Source organism: Gossypium hirsutum, chromosome A05, assembly GCF_007990345.1.
Source record: "Gossypium hirsutum isolate 1008001.06 chromosome A05, Gossypium_hirsutum_v2.1, whole genome shotgun sequence".
In the NCBI taxonomy this organism is placed as follows: domain Eukaryota; kingdom Viridiplantae; phylum Streptophyta; class Magnoliopsida; order Malvales; family Malvaceae; genus Gossypium; species Gossypium hirsutum.
Window position 1 is genome coordinate 47,795,729 of NC_053428.1, and position 18,831 is coordinate 47,814,559.

The 18,831-nt window shown below is 35.2% G+C and overlaps 1 long non-coding RNA gene across 1 annotated transcript; it reads left to right on the forward strand.

Annotated features, from left to right (window-relative positions):
- The first annotated feature begins 120 nt into the window (after nt 1-120).
- LOC121229171 (uncharacterized) lies at nt 121-17,871 on the forward strand. The gene is made up of 2 exons (XR_005926817.1): nt 121-413; nt 17,685-17,871. It is a non-coding gene; the product is annotated as an uncharacterized lncRNA (long non-coding RNA).
- The last annotated feature ends 960 nt before the right edge of the window (nt 17,872-18,831 follow it).

Genomic DNA, 18,831 nt, shown 5'->3' on the forward strand with positions numbered 1-18,831 from the left:
ATTTTAGTCATTGAATTATTAATTTTTGTTAAATCATTATCTCAAATGAAAATATTAGGTTAAAATATATAATTGATCCTTATATTTTTCGTTTTAAGTAATTTAATTTTTCTTCTTTTATATTATTTTTTCTTTATTTTTTATTCACTTCTACTTCTAGAGAAAGTGGACACCAATAAGCTGATAGGTCAATGCCGGCACCAGCACAAAGGAGGAAGCCGTCATAGAGGGAGAGAGAAAACAACATGAGAAGGGAGAGGAGTAGAAGAGCTATCGCTGCTAAGATATATACTGGGCTGAGAGCTCAATGAAATTATAATCTACCCAAGCACTGTGATAACAATGAGGTCCTCAAAGCTCTTTGTGTTGAGGCTGGTTGGGTTGTTGAAAATGATGGCACCACTTATCGAAAGGTACCTAATTTACCCTTCTCTTCTTCTTTTCACTACTCACAAAAGGGTAGATTTGTTCAAACAAAATGCAACTCTTTTCCTTCTCTACTCATTTTGTTTTAGTTGTAATTTAGTTGGATCTGGTTCCCATACCAATTTTAATTAGTTTGGTTATGCTTTCTGGGTTTTTTTTACTTGATTTGCTTTATTTCTGTTTGGTTTGGCTTCTGTTTGATCGCTTGGAATATTGGAAAAATCAACAGAAAGTCATACATGAAAACAATAGTTCCCACTTAAAGACAATAACTGTTGGAACTGAAACTTTATTAATTGGACTGTGAACAAATTTTCTTGATCAGCTTTTGTTTTTCCTGTATAATCCTCTTGAGCATTAATGTGTTGATTAGTTTTGGTTTTTCATTGGATTTGTTGTTTAGGGATGTAAGCCACCTCCGATTGATATAGCAATCAATTTAGCTAAAATTACCCCATATTCTTCCCAAAATCCTAGTCCTTTATCTTCTGCATTTCCAAGTACAATTCCTTCATGTCAAGTCAGTCCTTCCTCCATTTCCTTCCCCATTCCCACTAGGGCTGCTGCAAATAATTCGTCTAGTCTCATTCCGTTCTTTCGAAGCACCATTCCTTCGTCTCTTCCTCCTCTCGGAATCTCTAATAGTGCCCTTGTGACACCACCACTTTCTTCTCCAACCTTCAAAAATTTTAGGTAACAAGTAGAAAAGAATGGAAAATAAAGAAAAAAAAAGGAAAACTAAAAGAACATAAAAGAAAAAATTAAATTGCTCAAAACAAAAAAAGGACCAATCGCATAATTTAACCTAAAATTTTCGTTTGAAATGATTATTTAACATGCCACGTCAGCTTACTATCACACCATTAATAACAGTTAACATCTAAGTGACTAAAATGTTACAACACGATAATGTAAGTGATTAAAACGTAACATTTCAATACATATGTGACTAAAAAGTAACTTGAAGCTAACAAAAGTGACTATTTCAATAGTTTACCAAATTTATTTTTGAACATGACAATATTTAATTTTTTCTTTAAAAACGTACATCCGCAATTACAAGTTTATAAAATTTAGTTGAATAATGAAGTACAAACCGAAGCTCAACATTACATCTAAGATCCATGCAACATGAAGCACATCGATAACAAACTTTGCCAATCTAGGTTTATAAACAAAATTAATAAAATAAAATAAAACCTACAAAAGTTTGAGCCTCATTAAACAAATAAAGATAAACCTAGCTTTCATGAGTTAACTTAGTAATTATAAGATATTACTTTTAAAAATATATAAGATAATTATCAAATTCAACAATAATATTTTTAAGACCCATTTCATGAACAAGCTCCTAGCCCATGAAAATTGCATAAGCCATAACCTAAATAACTTGCGCACACTCGCATGGAAGCCTTGTGTATCCTCCAAGCTCCATGCTATCTCTATTCCGCATGATGGCTTCTAACCCAACAACTCGCTCGTTTAAGTCTAGTGCAACATCAGCATTAACCTTAAGGCAATGCATAACAATTGGCTATCAATGCATCTCTCTCATATGTTGCGGAAGAATTAACCAATTTAAGAGATTATGAATCTTATAGCCAGCACGTAAGCCTATTGCATAGTTAAGGGCAATATGCGTCAAGATATGTCTTCCAGTAATAAGTTCATTATTGTAGACATTTTAGAGTTGCCTTAAAGAACACCACTAAATTTTGAAAACCTCTTTTTCTAGAACCCTCATAGCAAATCAAGCTAGTTAATGCATAATGTGACATCAAAATGTAAAAGTGAATCAATAATACCTGTTGATCGCATCTCTGTATACGTACATCGAGTAAGGAAATATGCAAATAAATAAAGAAGTGCAGTGTGTACTGTAAGTGTGACAGGTCGAGTTGTAATATAAATGTTACAATGAAACATAAAGTATTCCAGGGATCAAATCCAAGAGAGATCGAGTAACTAAATCAATTAGAACAAACACGCATGTATAGGAAACTCTACTAAGCTACTCAAGCAACATATTAGTACAACAATCCAAAAATAAAGAGTTTTTAAAATTCCCTAAATGTAAAGGATTAAATATGCAATTATCCAATTAACAGTTTTAACAACTAAGCAACAATAGTGGTTGATCAATATCCATGCTCGTAGTGAATTTTAGGATTTAGAGAACTTAATTCCTAATTTTCCTATTTAATAAAACATCACCTTTCGATCTCAATTTTAATTCAAATAAGAAATTTAATCAAATTAACCTATTGGCCTTACTCAATTAAACCAAACTAACTAAATTACTATGCGATAAGGTCTCTTCTCGGTCTCACCTATCTAAATTGTCCTTTAAAGTTGTCAATTCTAAGTTTTTCATTTTATTCAATTTAGTTTAAAATTTATAGTTTAGTCTTTAAACTTAACATTCCCAAGCTAACATTTCAATTAATCAATCACTCAAGAATTTTAGTGCAAACCCATTAGGCAATTGTAACAATAGTTCAATTTCATGCAATAATCAAAGAAGAAAAATGTTGAAATTGAAAAGTTAAGAAATGTTTAAGATTATCACTGAAATACTTGATTTGATGTAAAGAGTGCTTCAATCAATCGAACAATCGAAAGCCCAACTTCTAAAATAATTAATCAAACAACGAAAGAAACGAAATTGAAAAGAAAGTGTTGAAAGATAAAAAACTTACAAAATAGTCTTAACAATATTTTTAAGGAAAAAAACTACAGCAAAAATATCAAGTTTTTTTTAATCTAAAAAAATTGACCTAAGTTTCTAACCCCCTCTAACTCTCTTCAAAAGTAGTATTTATAATCTTAATAATATTAATCTAATATTTACATAATTATCCCTCATTATAAACTTAATTAGTGGAACATTAACCCCAAATGCCTTTAGATTACCTTTTACAATTGTGCTCCGTTGGACTTGATGTCGTGCCATCCATAGGCTGATGTTACAGCTTCCTCAACAAGAAGGGCATTCGATCACTTGATGTTGCGACATTCAAAGTTGAGGTCGAGACCTTACATGGTAAATGTAACCTACCAAACCCGACCTAAACATTATGGTTGAATCGAGAAGGCCACACTGGATACCTTAATGTCAAACTTACCCTAATAATAGTTAAAAACCCTTAGGTACTTCTTTTTATAAAATCGTGGTTTCTATTGTTAGTTTTGGAAAACTTCCATTTACTTAGTCTAACCATGCTTAGATCAAATTAGCGAATTAGGTGAGTTTTTGTAAAGCCTTACTGACGGCGTTGCCTTTGAAAAATCATTTTGTCATCTTCTTAGTAGTAGAAATGTACCATTACTAGTCAAATTATTAATTTAGTCATATATCATGCATAGTCCTTTTAAACATATTATAAAAACCGTGTATCTATACCAAATATGTGTGTCATGCATGCATGAAAAACCCCAAAATCTCGAATAGTCCCAAACCACAGTTTAAAGAAACTTTACAATCCAAAACCAAATAATAATAATAATATAACCTAAAAATATAATTAAGTTAAAATAATATGACGAAGTAAAGTCTGAAGTCTGCCATACGTCCGCATGTCAATTCCAATCCTAAGTTCGATCATTATCTGAGACGTTGAGATAATGGGGTGAGCTTAATAAGCTTAGTGTGAGACTAAACGAGTATTAAGCATTCATACAGGCAATTTCATAGAGGTACCAATTGAACAATCAAACATTAAAAATAATAATTTTCAAATGCATATGATCGTGAAAAATGCACATGTGAGATCCTACCCATACCATCCGCTACACACCACGAGTTCTCCATAACCCGTCTGCCAAACTCCAACATATGTGAGCTATGCTCGATGTGGTAAAACCACCAATAATCAATAATGTAGTGAAACTGCCAAATATATAATGCGATATAATCGCCAATCCCCTCGGTACTCCAAATGCAGTGCACTGACTAAAAATATATGCTGACTTAATATGTCGCCAGTACTCCACGAAACTCCTCCGTCTACCACAAAATCCCATCCCAATGCACATGCAATATGTTATACAAATTTATTCACAATCACATTTCAATACTTTTTCACTTGTATTTGACATGCTCAACATGTCCTCAATAATCACATACTTTTAGAGAAAGGAAACAATGTTCCAATTTTCAAATTACCATTAAGATGGTATCCATCAATATCATTCAATTCACATACTTTACAAATTTCATTATGCACCAATAGCAACCTCACGTATATATATCATAGTAAATATTTTATGCATTTAAATCATGCATAAAACTAATATCTCAACAGTTCATACCATTCCATCAAACATTCTCATACCACATAATATAACTATGCATAACAATCTCAATTACACATTTATATAGTCAAACTAGCAATTTTGCCAACACATAAATTTTTTAAGGCTCGAAACGTACCTGGTTCGACCACTCGCAAAACTAATATTTTGGCTACTATGCCAAACTAATCAGCAAGCTAATTATCAAATATAACCTAACATTTATCATTATCAAACAAAATTTTCAAGTTTAGGACCCACACCTTATTTTTCGCTTTCTCGCAGCACCTTGGTGAATCTTCCAATTTTTAATAAACCTTTATATAATCCTAAACCAAAATTTAGTATAAATTAAATCAAATTACCACTTAACTAACTCCCAATTACCCACTTATGGCTTCAAACCAATTGTCAAATTAATAACTATTTTACGAATTCAACTAGTTCGATTCCTTACCTTGTATCGATACGAATCTTACATACGATCGTTCTTCGGCTTTACGGTTGATTCGAGGTGTTTGGATCAGCACCTTATTCCATAATATATTGGAAAATCAGTAGCTAATAACTATTCAATTCTTTCATTTAATCAATCCATAACATTTACCCTATAACTATGCCGAAGCAACAATTAATTTTACACTTAACTGCACTTACCCTCCCCGATTTGTGAGATTCGAATGCCCAAACGATCAAGAATGTTTTTCCCTAATTGACATGGGTTTAATAGATGATTAGGAGGGTTAAAGAACTCAAATTAAGGCTGGAATTAATTGGGCAAGATTCAAGAAACAAAACAGCCCCCTATTCTACACATATGCGCACGCACCACCGCCCATGGTGGTCGAAATTGGGGGTAAATTTTAAAATGATTTGAAACCTCATTAAAATCTAGGAAAATACATTTAAAACCATTTAAAATCTCATAAATTCCATATCTAGAAATTTAGGTTTTTAATGGACAAGATTAATTAAGAAATTGGAGAGAGAAGAGGCCTTACACAAGCTAGTCGAGAAAAATGGCAATGGCACTTCTAAGCAATGTTTGGGATCGATCTTGGAGTTCAAAATTTTAGATTTAGGGCTAATTTAATTGAAGAAAAATTTCAGAAATATAGAAAAGGAGATTGTGCACAATCTTGATGCAAAAGGAAGAAGAAGATGATGATAAAAGGGGAGGTGTAGGCAAAGACAACAATAGAGGAAAATGGGGAAAAAATAGAGATGAAGAGAGGGAGAGGGGGTTAGGGACAACTAAGGTAGAAGAAATTGGATTAAAAGGCTGATTGTTTTGATAATAAAATTGTATTTATACCTAGGTTTACTAAACTTGGATGCCAACACATAAAAAAAACCAAGGGAATTTGCAAAAAAAAAATTAATTTACTTTGTAAAAGTTGAGGCTTGAACTTGAGACCTCCAACTAACTTTTAAGCTTTAATATTTAATGACTAACCATTGGATCAATTCCCTATTTTTGATATATTTCTAAATTTTATGGAGCTAAATTTGGGATGTTACAGTTTTACCCCCTAAAGAAATTTCATCCTCGAAATTACCTGTTTCGAAGAGATGAGGATACTAAAGCAGAATCGAGTCCTTCGGCTCCCAAGTAGCCTCTTCGATGCCATGATTTCTCCACAGCACTTCAACTAATGGAATTTTCTTTCATCTTAGCACTTTGGTCTCACGTTCTAATATTTGAACCAGTTCCTCTTCAAATGATAAATCCGGTCTAACCTCAATCTCCTCAACTGGAACAATATGCGAGGGATCAGATTGATACTGTCTCAATATTGAGACATGAAACACATCGTGAATACAATCTAACTAGGTGGCAACTACAGTTGATAAGCCACAGAACCAACCTTTTAAGCACTCGATAAAGACCGATGGATCTAGGGCTTAACTTGCCCTTTCGACCAAATCTCAAAACTTTCTTTCATGGAGAGACTTTAAGGAAAACGAAATCCCCCACATTGAACTCAATGTCCTTGCGCTTCAAATCGGCATATGACTTCTGTCTATCAGAACCTGCCTTCAATCTTTCTTGAATTAATCGAATTTTGTCCTCAGTTTCTGTAACCAATTCTAGACCAATCAACTTCCTTTCGCCCACTTCAGTCCAACATAAAGGCGAGCGACATTTGCGACCATAAAAAGCTTCGTAAGGTGCCATTTGGATACTTGACTGAAAACTGTTATTATAGGCAAATTCTGCCATCAGTAAATGCTCTTCCCAATTGCCTTAGAAGATGATTACACAACTCTTCAACATATCTTCCAATATCCGAATGACCTTTTCTGACTGACAATCAGATTGTGGATGGAAAGCCATACTGAAATCTAATCTAGTACCCAAAGCCTCGTGCAACTTTTTCCAAAATCGAGATATTAATTTAGGATCCCGATCTGAAATAATCGACACTGGCATACCATGCAAACTCACTATCTCAGAAACATAAAGCTTAGCTAACTTCTGGAGAGAGTAATCGGCATGAACAGGAACAAAATGGGCGGACTTAGTCAATCTATCGACCACAACCAAAACTGAATCTTTCTTAGTAGGCGTTAAGGGCAACCCACTAACAAAGTCCATTATCACTCTCTCCCACTTCCACTGTGGAATTCGAATCGGTTGGAGCAACCTTGATGGAAACTGACGCTCAGCTTTAACCTGCTGGCAAGTCAAACTTTTGGATACAAATTCAATCACTTCAGGTGTAAGACCCGGCCACCAATACACTTCCCTCAAATCATGATACATCTTAGTACTATCAGTATGTATAGCATAAGGGTTGTTATGTGCTTCCTGAAGTATGGACTGTCTCAAATTCTGATCATTAGGTACACAATATCTCCCCTTAAAGCATAAAATTCCATCAGAATTAATCCCAAAGTCCTCAACGAACCATCCTCGACCTGTTTAAACTAAGTTGTTAGAGTTTCATCCAAACTCTATTTATCCTTGATTTCCTGAACCCACGTAGGCCTTACTTGCAATTCAGCAAAGATACCCCCATCATCAAAAAGACTTAAGTGAGCGAACATAGCCCTCAAATCAAACATTGCCTTTCTGCTCAAGGCATCAACTACAACATTAGCCTTTCTAGGGTGATACTCAATCGTACAATCATAGTCCTTTAACAACTCAATCCACCTCCACTGCCTCAAATTAAGTTCCTTCTGGGTGAGTAGATATTTGAGACTTTTGTGATCAGTGTAAATAATACACTTCTCACCATACAAGTAGTGTCTCCAAATTTTGAGAGCAAAAACAACAGCTGCCAACTCCAAATCACGAGTCGGGTAATTACATTCATGTGGCCTAAGTTATCTTGAGGTATATGCTGTAACTTTACCATCTTACATTAGAACACAACCAAGCCCAACATGCAAAGCATCGCTATACACAACATATTCCTTACTAGATTCCGGTTGAATTAAGACGGGAGCCTTTGTCAACACGGACTTTAACTTTTCAAAACTAGCTTATTGTTCATCTTCCCACTTAAATGGAGCATTCTTCCTCAATAACTTAGTCAATGGGACTGCTATTAAGGAAAAACCTTTGAAAAACCTTCGATAATACCCAGCAAGACCCAGAAAAATTTTAAATTTCTAAAACATTCTTTGGTTACTTCCAATCTAATATAGCTTCAACCTTCCTGGGATCTACGCGAATACCCTTAGCTGATACCATGTGACCTAAAAAATCACTTCTTTCAACCAAAATTCACACTTACTAAGTTTGGAAAAAAGTTATTTTTCATGGAGTATCTACAAAACTGCTCTTAAATGCTCATCATGTTTGATTTCTGTCTTGGAGTAAACAAAGATGTCGTCAATGAAAACTACAATGAACAGATCAAGGAAAGGTTGGAAGACACGATTCATAAGATCCATAAAGGCTACTGGTGCATTGGTCAACCCAAAAGGCATGACAAGGAACACGTAATGTCCATAACGAGTCCTAAAAGCAGTTTTGAGAATATCAGATTCATTCACTTTGAGTTGGTAATACCCAGATCTTAAGTCAATTTTGGAAAAGACAGTTTCACCTCTGAACTGATCGAATAAGTCATCAATCCTTGGTAGAGGGTACTTATTCTTGATAGTTAATTTATTCAGTTGCCGATAATCAACACACAACCGTAAGGTTCCATCTTTCTTCTTTACAAATAAAGCTGGTGCACCCCATGGCGAAACATTGGGTCTAAAAAACCATTATCCAATAGTTCTTGCAACTACACCTTCAACTCCTTAAGCTCTTTTGGTGTCATGCGATAGGGAGCGATGAACACCGGTGCCATTCCGGGCAACAACTCAATTCCATATTCCACTTCCCTCTCTGGAGGTAACCCTGGCAGTTCATGAGGAAACACATTGGGAAATTCCCTAACTGTATGGATACCTTCAACTACAAGGTCAACGAAGCTTGCATATCAGACATAAGCCAAAAACGCTTCATACCCTTTTTGAACCATCTTTTCTGCTACTAAAGTAGAGATTATGTATCACCCCTAACTCGTATCCGTCACCATAATATGGTTACGAGACATTACTGATCAAAGCATAACATATAATATACATTTCTCATACAAGATTCAATTTCACATAAATATCAAACTAACATAATCATATTGTCCCTTATAAGGTTCTACGAGACCATAAAACATGCTTAGAAGTGGTTCGGCACTAAACCAATATCATTTGAAAACTTTGAGAAACTTATAAAAATTTCAAACGGGTCACACGCCCGTGTGAACAAGCCGTGTGCCTCACATGGCCTCAGACACACCCGTGTGTCTAGGTCGTGTGAAAATAGGGCATACATACTGACTTGCACCACACGGTCGGAGACATGCTCGTGTGCCTTGGCCGTAGGAAATTTGGAGAGGTTACTGACTTGGGTCACACGGCTGGCCACACGCCCATGTGCCAGTCTGTGTGTCACACACGGCCAGTAGACACACCCGTGTGTCTAGGCTATGTCATTCCTGTAGGGTATATTGACTTGATTCGAAGGGCTACCCTAGGGGAAACACGGCCATATAGCATGACCGTGTGTCACACACGGCTGAGGCACACGCCCGTGTTTCTACCCGTGTGGACAAAATAAGCTATTTGCAAAGCCAATTTGCCACCATTTTCTCATGCAATCCTAGCAATCAAAATGGTACCATTTCAATACATTTATAGGTAGCCAAAACATGCCAATTCATAACAATTCATGCCAGTTTATAATCAACCATTTCACTACTCAAATCCATAACAAAAAACATACCAAATCAATATGCCACAATCATCAAACTCACGTAACTTCTAAATGCATTTTTATCACTTTTCCATCAACTAAATCATTCTTCTCAAACATATCCATTCATCATCTATAAATGATACCAAAATATACCATTCTTCAAGCATTAATACATCAATTTATAACTAGCCAAATGAGCAACCATTTAGCCATATTAACAACCATGGCAAACATGCCAAATCACATGGTAATTTATAAATAACATATATCACTTATCAAACACATAATTCAAGCGAACTTAAATGGCCATACACACCATCATTTACAAGCCAAATCTCATGGCTAATATTATATCTCAAAACTTATCATCAAACTACTAGCCTATACATGCCATATACCATAAGCTTCAAAAGTACCAACAAGATGATCGATAGTGTGATGATGTTTCTTGACGATCCCCGAGTCTGAGCTAGCTTCGATAATCTAAAAAAAATAAGGAAAGAACACAAAATGTAAGCTATAAAAGCTTAGTAAGCCATATACAAATAAAGTCATCATATAAATAATTGCATATCAATTCAAATATGCTAAGCATAACTAAACATATACAAGTTCACAAACATTTCTCATTGTACACATATTCAATATCATAATTGAATTCATCAGATATTTCCTTTTTAATACTCGTATCAATCTCTTACGTACCTGAGTCACTTAACTCATTCTATATTCTTTCTCGACTTGACTTTGCCTGTTGAACCATTCAGAATCGTTAAGGATACTCGACAATCGCATATAACTTGTACAATGCCATATACTAGATATAGTCATACATGTTATCACATATCGATGCCACTGTCCTAGACAGGGTCTTACACGAAATCAAATAACGATGCCAATGTCCCAGACATGGTCTTACACGTAATCACAATACAATGCCAATGTCCTATACATGCTCTTACATGTAATCACATCTCAATAACCTAATGTCATGACATTTGTATTCTATACTATTCCTAAGGTTCGTACGGAACTTTCAGATGTCATAACTCTGTCGATTCTTACTCGTATTTGCTCGTCCAACATTCATAGAAATTCAATGACAATTAAACATGTATAATTCAATTTAAAGACATTTATTTGCATATAAACTTACCTCGTATTAGGGATTGACGTATCAGTCAACTATTCAACAACTTTTGATTTCTCCGATCTAAACCCGTTTTCTTTCTTTTAGGATCTATATGAATTCAAAATTAAATCATTTAATTCCTATTCATTCAATTTCATCCAAAAATACCTATTTTGGCATTTTTACACTTTAGCCCCTAAAGTTTCACATTTATTCAATTTAGTCATTATTTCATAAATACACAAAATTCATGAAATTTCATTAAAACCAAGCTAGCCGAATTTCATATAGGTTCCTAGCAGCCCATATTTTTCATTTATTTCACATTTCAACACCTTAATTTACAAATTTCTCAAATTAATCCTTAATATGCATTTTTACTAAAAATCACTTTACGAAACATGTATATCAAACACCAAGCTTTCATTTTTCATCTTCAAACACTCAAAAACACATAGATTCATCAATGGAAACTCATAAAATCTTTAAAAAATTTGAAAATTAAAGCACGAGCTAGCTAGTACTCAAAGCAACGATTACAAAAACATAGAAATCATTGAAAACGGAAGAAAAACGGACCTTCAATTGAGCGTCAACATGGCCAAACCCTAAAACATCATCTTTGGATTCTTTTCTTTTGATGTTCGGTTATAAATGAAGGAAAATAAAGATGAAAATGCTTTTGTTTTATTTAATATAACTTAATTAACCAATTTACAATTTTAACCTTAATATAAAACATTTAATAACATCCATTTAATGCCCATTTATGTCCATTCCCACTATCAATGGTTTATTCATAACATAAGGACCTTTTATTTAAAAATCCATGGAAATTAAGCACTTTAAACAAGTAGAATGCAACTTTTGCATTTTACACGATTTAGTCCTTTTTCTCAAATTGAGCTATTAAACGATAAAATTAACTCACAAAATTTTCACACATATATAATCACATGTTATAAACACCAAAAATAATATTAAAATATTTTTTTGATCTCGTATTTGTGGTTGCAAGACTACTGTTCTGATTAGCTAAAACCGGGCTGTTACAGATTATATTAGATAAATAATTCTGACGTTCCCCTACCATAATAACTTCTTTCCCAGACTCAGTCACTAAAGTCACCCTCTTCAATGCACAATCTAATCGAACTTAATACTCAACCAACCAGTCAATCCCCAAAATCAAATCAAATTCATTGAAAGGAAGTTCCATCAAATCGGCAATGAATACCTCTCCTTGAACCTCTAAAGGACATCTTTTATAAACTTTATTCACAAGTGTGGAGGATCCTAAAGGACTAACTACAATTACAGTGTTTTCGGTTTCCTTTACCATAATCACCAATTTTATAACCACATTACAAGCAACATATGAATGGGTAGATCCTATGTCAATCAAAGCAAAATAGGGTATCGAGTAAATAGTGAAGGTACCTGCTATTACATCAGACGTATCTCTATCATCCTGGCACCTAGTTGCATAAACCAAGGTAGGTTGTCTTGCCTCAACTCGGTTCGCACCTTGTGCTGGTGCTCTCTAGCCCCAATTACCATTCTAATTTCGATTCTGATTACAGCCCCTCTGAGCACATTGATTACCTCTCTTATTTTGACCTACAGCTAGGGCTTGATTATGAGCCAGAGCTTGCACCTGATATTGATGACAAGGACAATCCCTAATCTTATGCTCTATTGAACCACATACCAAACAAGCACCCATCCTCCTCCAACACTGGCCTGGATGATGCCTCTGACAATACTGGAAAACATGAATCTGCCATTCTCTAAGGTCTACTGCTTCCCTATTCTGCGATGACCTAGCCTCTCTGGCCCGCTTAATAGGTCGCGGATTTGGGCCATTAAGGCCCGTTTCTCTTTTGGGATAATCCCTCCGTTTCCTTTTCCTCTCGAGCTCTACGCATTTAATCTCCTTAATAATTTTGGTTTTCTCAACCAAAGCCTTAAACACACGCTCTTGGTGTGGAGCTACGTGAACCTTGAGATCATACCTTAGACATTCCTAAAAATAGAAACTCTTTTCTTGCTCAGATGCGACCATACTAGCTGCATAACGGCTCAACCTTAGAAATTGTGCCTCATACTCAGAAACTGTCTTGTCTCCTTGTTTAAGTTCAATAAATTCCAACCATTGGGCCTCCACATAATGAGGGCCCACATACTTACCCTGAAAGGCCTCTTGAAAATAAGCCCAATCAATACGCTCTGGCAGCATTCCTCTAACCATTGATTGCCACCATTGATATGCTTCGTCCCTTAACAGAGACATGACACCCTTAAGTTTCTGCTCTTAAGTGTATTCCTAATCCTCCAAAATTTGTTTAGTAGTTTCCATCCAGTACTCAGCCACAGTAGGAGTAATACCAGCAATACCCCTAAACAATTCTGCCCCACTAGAGCGGAGCCTTTTAGTAACCGTCCAAAAACTAACACATCCTATTGGAGCCCTAACAACCCTATTGAAAGCCATCAATAAAGCCTGAGTTACTAGATCATTCCCAACATGGTCATCATTCACATTCTTAGTTTCTATATTTCGGCCCTCAGTGGTGGGTTCACTGTTAACCTCATTCTATTCATTACCCAATTCTGGCCCTAATGATGCAGTTGACTCAACCGGAGCCCTCAAAGGTTGCCCCTTACAACCCCTCCTACCATGAGTTATCATTCTATGTGCATTCATTTTGGTGTTTTATGGACTACAATTTTACAAGTAAGAGCTTTTAGTACCTTGTTTTAGTCTTTTATGCACTCACATTTTATAATTCTTTTATAAAAGTTTTATGCAATAGTCTCTATAGTCTTAATAGATTTTCAGTATTATTTTTATGGACTTGGCATCGGACCTTCGAACTTTGTCGTTTCCTGTATAAACAATTTCCAAATCCATTATGGTTTGTTTCCCCCAAGATTTTCCCTTTTCATGTATGCATGCATGCAGACAAAATTAAGTAGATTTAAAATCTCAGTCTGAGGTTTTGAACCAAGGCTCTGATACCACTAAATGTAACCTCTCAAACTCGGCCTAAACATTATGGTTGAATTGGGAAGGCCACCCTGGACACCTTAGTGTCAAACTTACCCTAATGATAGTTAAAAACCTTATGTACTTCATTTTATAAAACTGTGGTTTCTATTGTTAGCTTTGAAAAACATCCATTTACTTAGTCCAACCATGCTTAGATCAAATTAGCGAATTATGTGAGTTTTTGTAAAGCCTTACTGATGGCGTTGCTTTTGAAAAATCATTTTGTTATCTTTTTAGTAGTAGAAATGTACCATTACTAGTCAAATTATTAATTTAGTCATATATCATGCATAGTCCATTTAAACATATGATAAAAATGTGTATCTATACAAAATATATGTCATGCATGCATGAAAAATCCTAAAATCTCAAACAGTCCCAAACCACAGTTTAAAGAAACTTTACAATCCAAAACCAAATAATAATAATAAAATAACCTAATAATATAATTAAGTTAAAATACTATGATGAAGTAAAGTTCGAAGTCTGCCATGCGTCTGCATGCCAATTCCAGTCCAAAGTTCAATCATTACCTGAGAGGTTGAGATAATGGGGTGAGCTTAACAAGCTCAGTGTGAGACTAAACGAGTATTAAGCATTCATACAGGCAATTTCATAGAGGTACCGATAGAACAATCAAACATTAAAAATAATAATTTTCAAATGCATATGATAGTGAAAAATGCACATGTGAGATCCTACCCATACCATCCGCTACACACCATGAGTTCTCAAGAACCCGTCTGCCGAACTCCAACATATGTGAATAATGCTAGATATGGTAAAACCACCAATAATCAATAATGTAGTGAAACTGCCAAATATATAATGCGATATAATCGCCAATCCCCTCGGTACTTCAAATTTAGTGCACTGACTAAAAATATATACAGACTTAATATGCCGCTGGTACTCCACGAAACTCCTCCATCAACCATAAAATCCCATCCCAATGCACATACAATTTGTCATACAAATTCATACACAATCACATTTCAATAATTTTTACTTTTATTTGACATGTTCAACATGTCCTCAATAATCACATACTTTCAGATAAAGGAAACAATGTTCCAATTTTCAAATTACCATTAAGATGGTATCCATCAATATTGTTCAATTCACATACTTTACGAATTTCATTATGCACCAATAGCAACCTCATGTATATATATCATAGTAAATATTTCATACATTTAAATCGTGCATAAAATTAATATCTTAACAGTTCATACCATTCCATCAAACATTCTCATACCACATAATACAACTATGCATAACAATCTCAATTACACATTTATATTGTCAAAATAGCAATTTTGCCAACACATCAATTTTTTAAGGCTCGAAATGTACCTAGTTCAGCCACTCGCGAAACTAATATTTTGGCTAGTATGCCAAACTAATCAGCAAGCTAATTATCAAATATAACCTAACATTTATCATTATCAAACAAATTTTATGAGTTTATGACCCACACCTTATTTTTCACTTTCTCGCAGCACCCTAGTGAATCTTCCAATTTTCCTTAATAAACCTTTATACGATCCTAAACCAAAATTAAGTATAAATTAAATCAATTTACCACTTAACCAAATCCGAATTACCCACTTATGGCTTCAAACCAATTGTCGAATTAATAACTATTTGTAACGCCCCAAAATTTCTATTTCGGCTTTTGTTGAAATGTGATAAATTTGTGTATCTGCTTTAACTGTTAAGTGTTCTGGGTGTGTGTGTGTAAGGTCCAAAGTTCAAGCCTTGCATTTGGTAAATTTTGGTATTTTTCTAACTTAAGCCTTATCCTTGCTCAGTAGGCTTAAGTTTATTTGTTATTGGTTGATATTAGAATGGGCCTGTTGGTGTGGTGGTTAAGTGGAGGGTTAGTTTGCTGAAGGTCTTGTGTTCGAGTTCTTGCGTAAGCAAGGGAATTATTTTTGTTATTAGCGTCATGTAGGAGTTTAAAGTAGTCAAGATTCTGAGTGGGTTAGTGGGGGAGAAAATTTAGGGATATGAGAGCATAATTTTGGTTTGTTGTTATCTTGTCTCTTTCCTCCTAAATCCCCAAAATAATTCTGATGTCAAAAATTTCTTCCCTTCTTCCTTCGCTGTTTTCTTTTTCTTTCCCAACCATTGTTTTTTTCTCCTCTTTCGACATCACCTTTTTGTCTTTTCGAAAGTATTGCTTCCCTGGTCATAGTAGTCGTACTCATTGGTAAGTGAGGATGGTATTTTTGTTTTGAGTAGGGAGAGTTTTTCTTAGAGCTATTAAAATATTTTTCTTTTTCTACCTAGTAACAAACTGGTGTTTTAATAGTAGCAAATCAGGAGATTAATGATTTCTCTCGTTCAGAATCGTAATCGAATCGTCGGGGTAATTGTGTAAGTGTTGAATTTTAGTATTGGTTTTGTAGTTACGATTTAGTTGTGAATTAAGTTTGGCATTAAGTGTTGGGTTGTTAATTTTTAGGTTTCTGGAGGCTTGGGAGTGGTTTTGCATAAAAAATGAACCAGGTGTGTACTCGAATCGCAAGAAAAAGCGTTTTCAGTAAAAGTCGAAAACCTTTCTATCAATGCCAGAAGGTCGTGTGTAGGCTGTGTGGTAGACTGTGAACCATAACACAAGCGTGTGATTGACGAGGCTAGGTTGTGAGCACAAGACACGGCCGTGTGATGGAGAGTTAGGCCGCATGCAACACACGGGCTAAACTGATTTGGGCCTGTAGGCCACACGGGCGTGTGGGTCCACATGGGTAGTCCACATGGGTGTGTGGGGTTTTGGGCCAGGCTGTGTGTTCCACACAGCCAAGGCCAAATTGAGCCGTATGGGCCACACGGGTGTGTAGACCCACACGGGCAAGCCACATAGGCGTGTGAGCCCATTTAACTGAAATGTGTTCTAAGATTTCACGGGTCGCCCAAGTCGACTGTGAAACTACCGTAAGGTCAGTAAGCACTACTTAGACCCTTAAATATGTGAGCTGTATATATAATGTGTGTACTGAGCATGATGATTATATGAATGAATGCTAAAATGTATGTATAACTGATATTCATGTATTAGCATGTCATATACTGGATGTTGCATTCTATTGGGTTGGGATGTTGATATTTGGAGGAAGTTTACTGAAAGGCTCTCAAGCCTATTATCTGGTAGCTCAACTGTAATTTACTGATTATGTGCCGCATTCTGTACTACTTGGAGTATAGGGATGGGTGAGTGTTTTAAACCCCACATAGAGTGCAAGGATGGACGGAGATGGTGTGTAAAAGCTGGTTGAGTAGGATTCTGTTACTGATTAATGTATATCTTCTACTGTTACTGTGATGGGCTTAGGCTCTAATGCATATCTGATACCGAAACTGAAATAGACTAAGGCTCAAACTGCTACTGAAACTCAAACGGGCTTAGGCCCAGACTGCATTTAACTGATAACTGTTGCTTGAATGTATGCAAGTTTTCTGTGGGGATTACATACTGAGTTTACGTAAACTCACCCCTTTCTATTTTATCTGTACAGGTAATCCCTATACTTAGACGGATCGGTGCAGCAAAGAACTTGACGGTGGCCACATGATTATTGAACTATTTTAATTTCAGTTATGGTATTTATTTCCTATTTATCTTCTAGGTTATTTTCGATGTAAATTGGACTTTTGGACTATTGCTTTTACTTTGAATTTTCACTGTTTTCATGGATTTTTAAACTACAAACTCAAAAAAAGCTCGGTTTAGTTCAAAACGGCATTTTCCTAACATGCGAACTATTTTCTTTAAATATCACTATTTTAAAAGCTTCATCAACAAAATATGTTTTTAAACGAATCAATCAATGAAGAAGTAGTTTTCAAAGGAATGAAAGATGAATAAAAGCTAATAAATAGAAACGATTTTAACTTGATACATTTGATTTCAAATTCCAATTCATGTGACATCGCCACCATCACGTCTAGGCTGGATTTGGGGTGTTACACTACTTTACGAATTCAACTAGTTCGATTCCTTACCTCGTATCGATGTGAATCGTAGTACGATCATTCTTTGGCTTTACGGTTGATTCAAGGCGTTTGGATAAGCACCTAATTCCATAATATACTAGAAAATTAGTGGCTAATAATTATTCAATTCTTTCATTTAATCAATCCATAGCATTTATCATACAATTATGTCGAAGCAACAATTAATTTTACACTTAACCACACTTATGCTTCCCGATTTGTGAGGTTTGAATGCCCAAACGATCAAGAACATTTTTTCCCTAGGTTTAATAGATGATTAGGATGGTTCAAGAACTCAAATTAAGGTTGGAATTAATTGGCCAAGATTCAAGAAACAAAACAGCCCCCTATTCTACACATATGCACACGCACCACTGCCCATGGTGGCTGAAATTGGGGCTGAATTTTAAAATGATTTGAAACCTCATTAAAATCTGGAAAAATACATTTAAAACCATCTAAAATCCCTAAAATCCCTAAAATCTGGAAAAATACACATAAGCCTTACACAAGCTAGTCGAGAGAAATGGCAATGGCACTTCTAGGCGATGTTTGGGATAGATCTTGGAGTTCAAAATTTCAGATTTAGGGCTAATTTAATTGAGGGAAAATTATAGTAATGTAGCAAAGGAGATGGTGCACAATCTTGATGCAAAAGGAAGAAGAAGA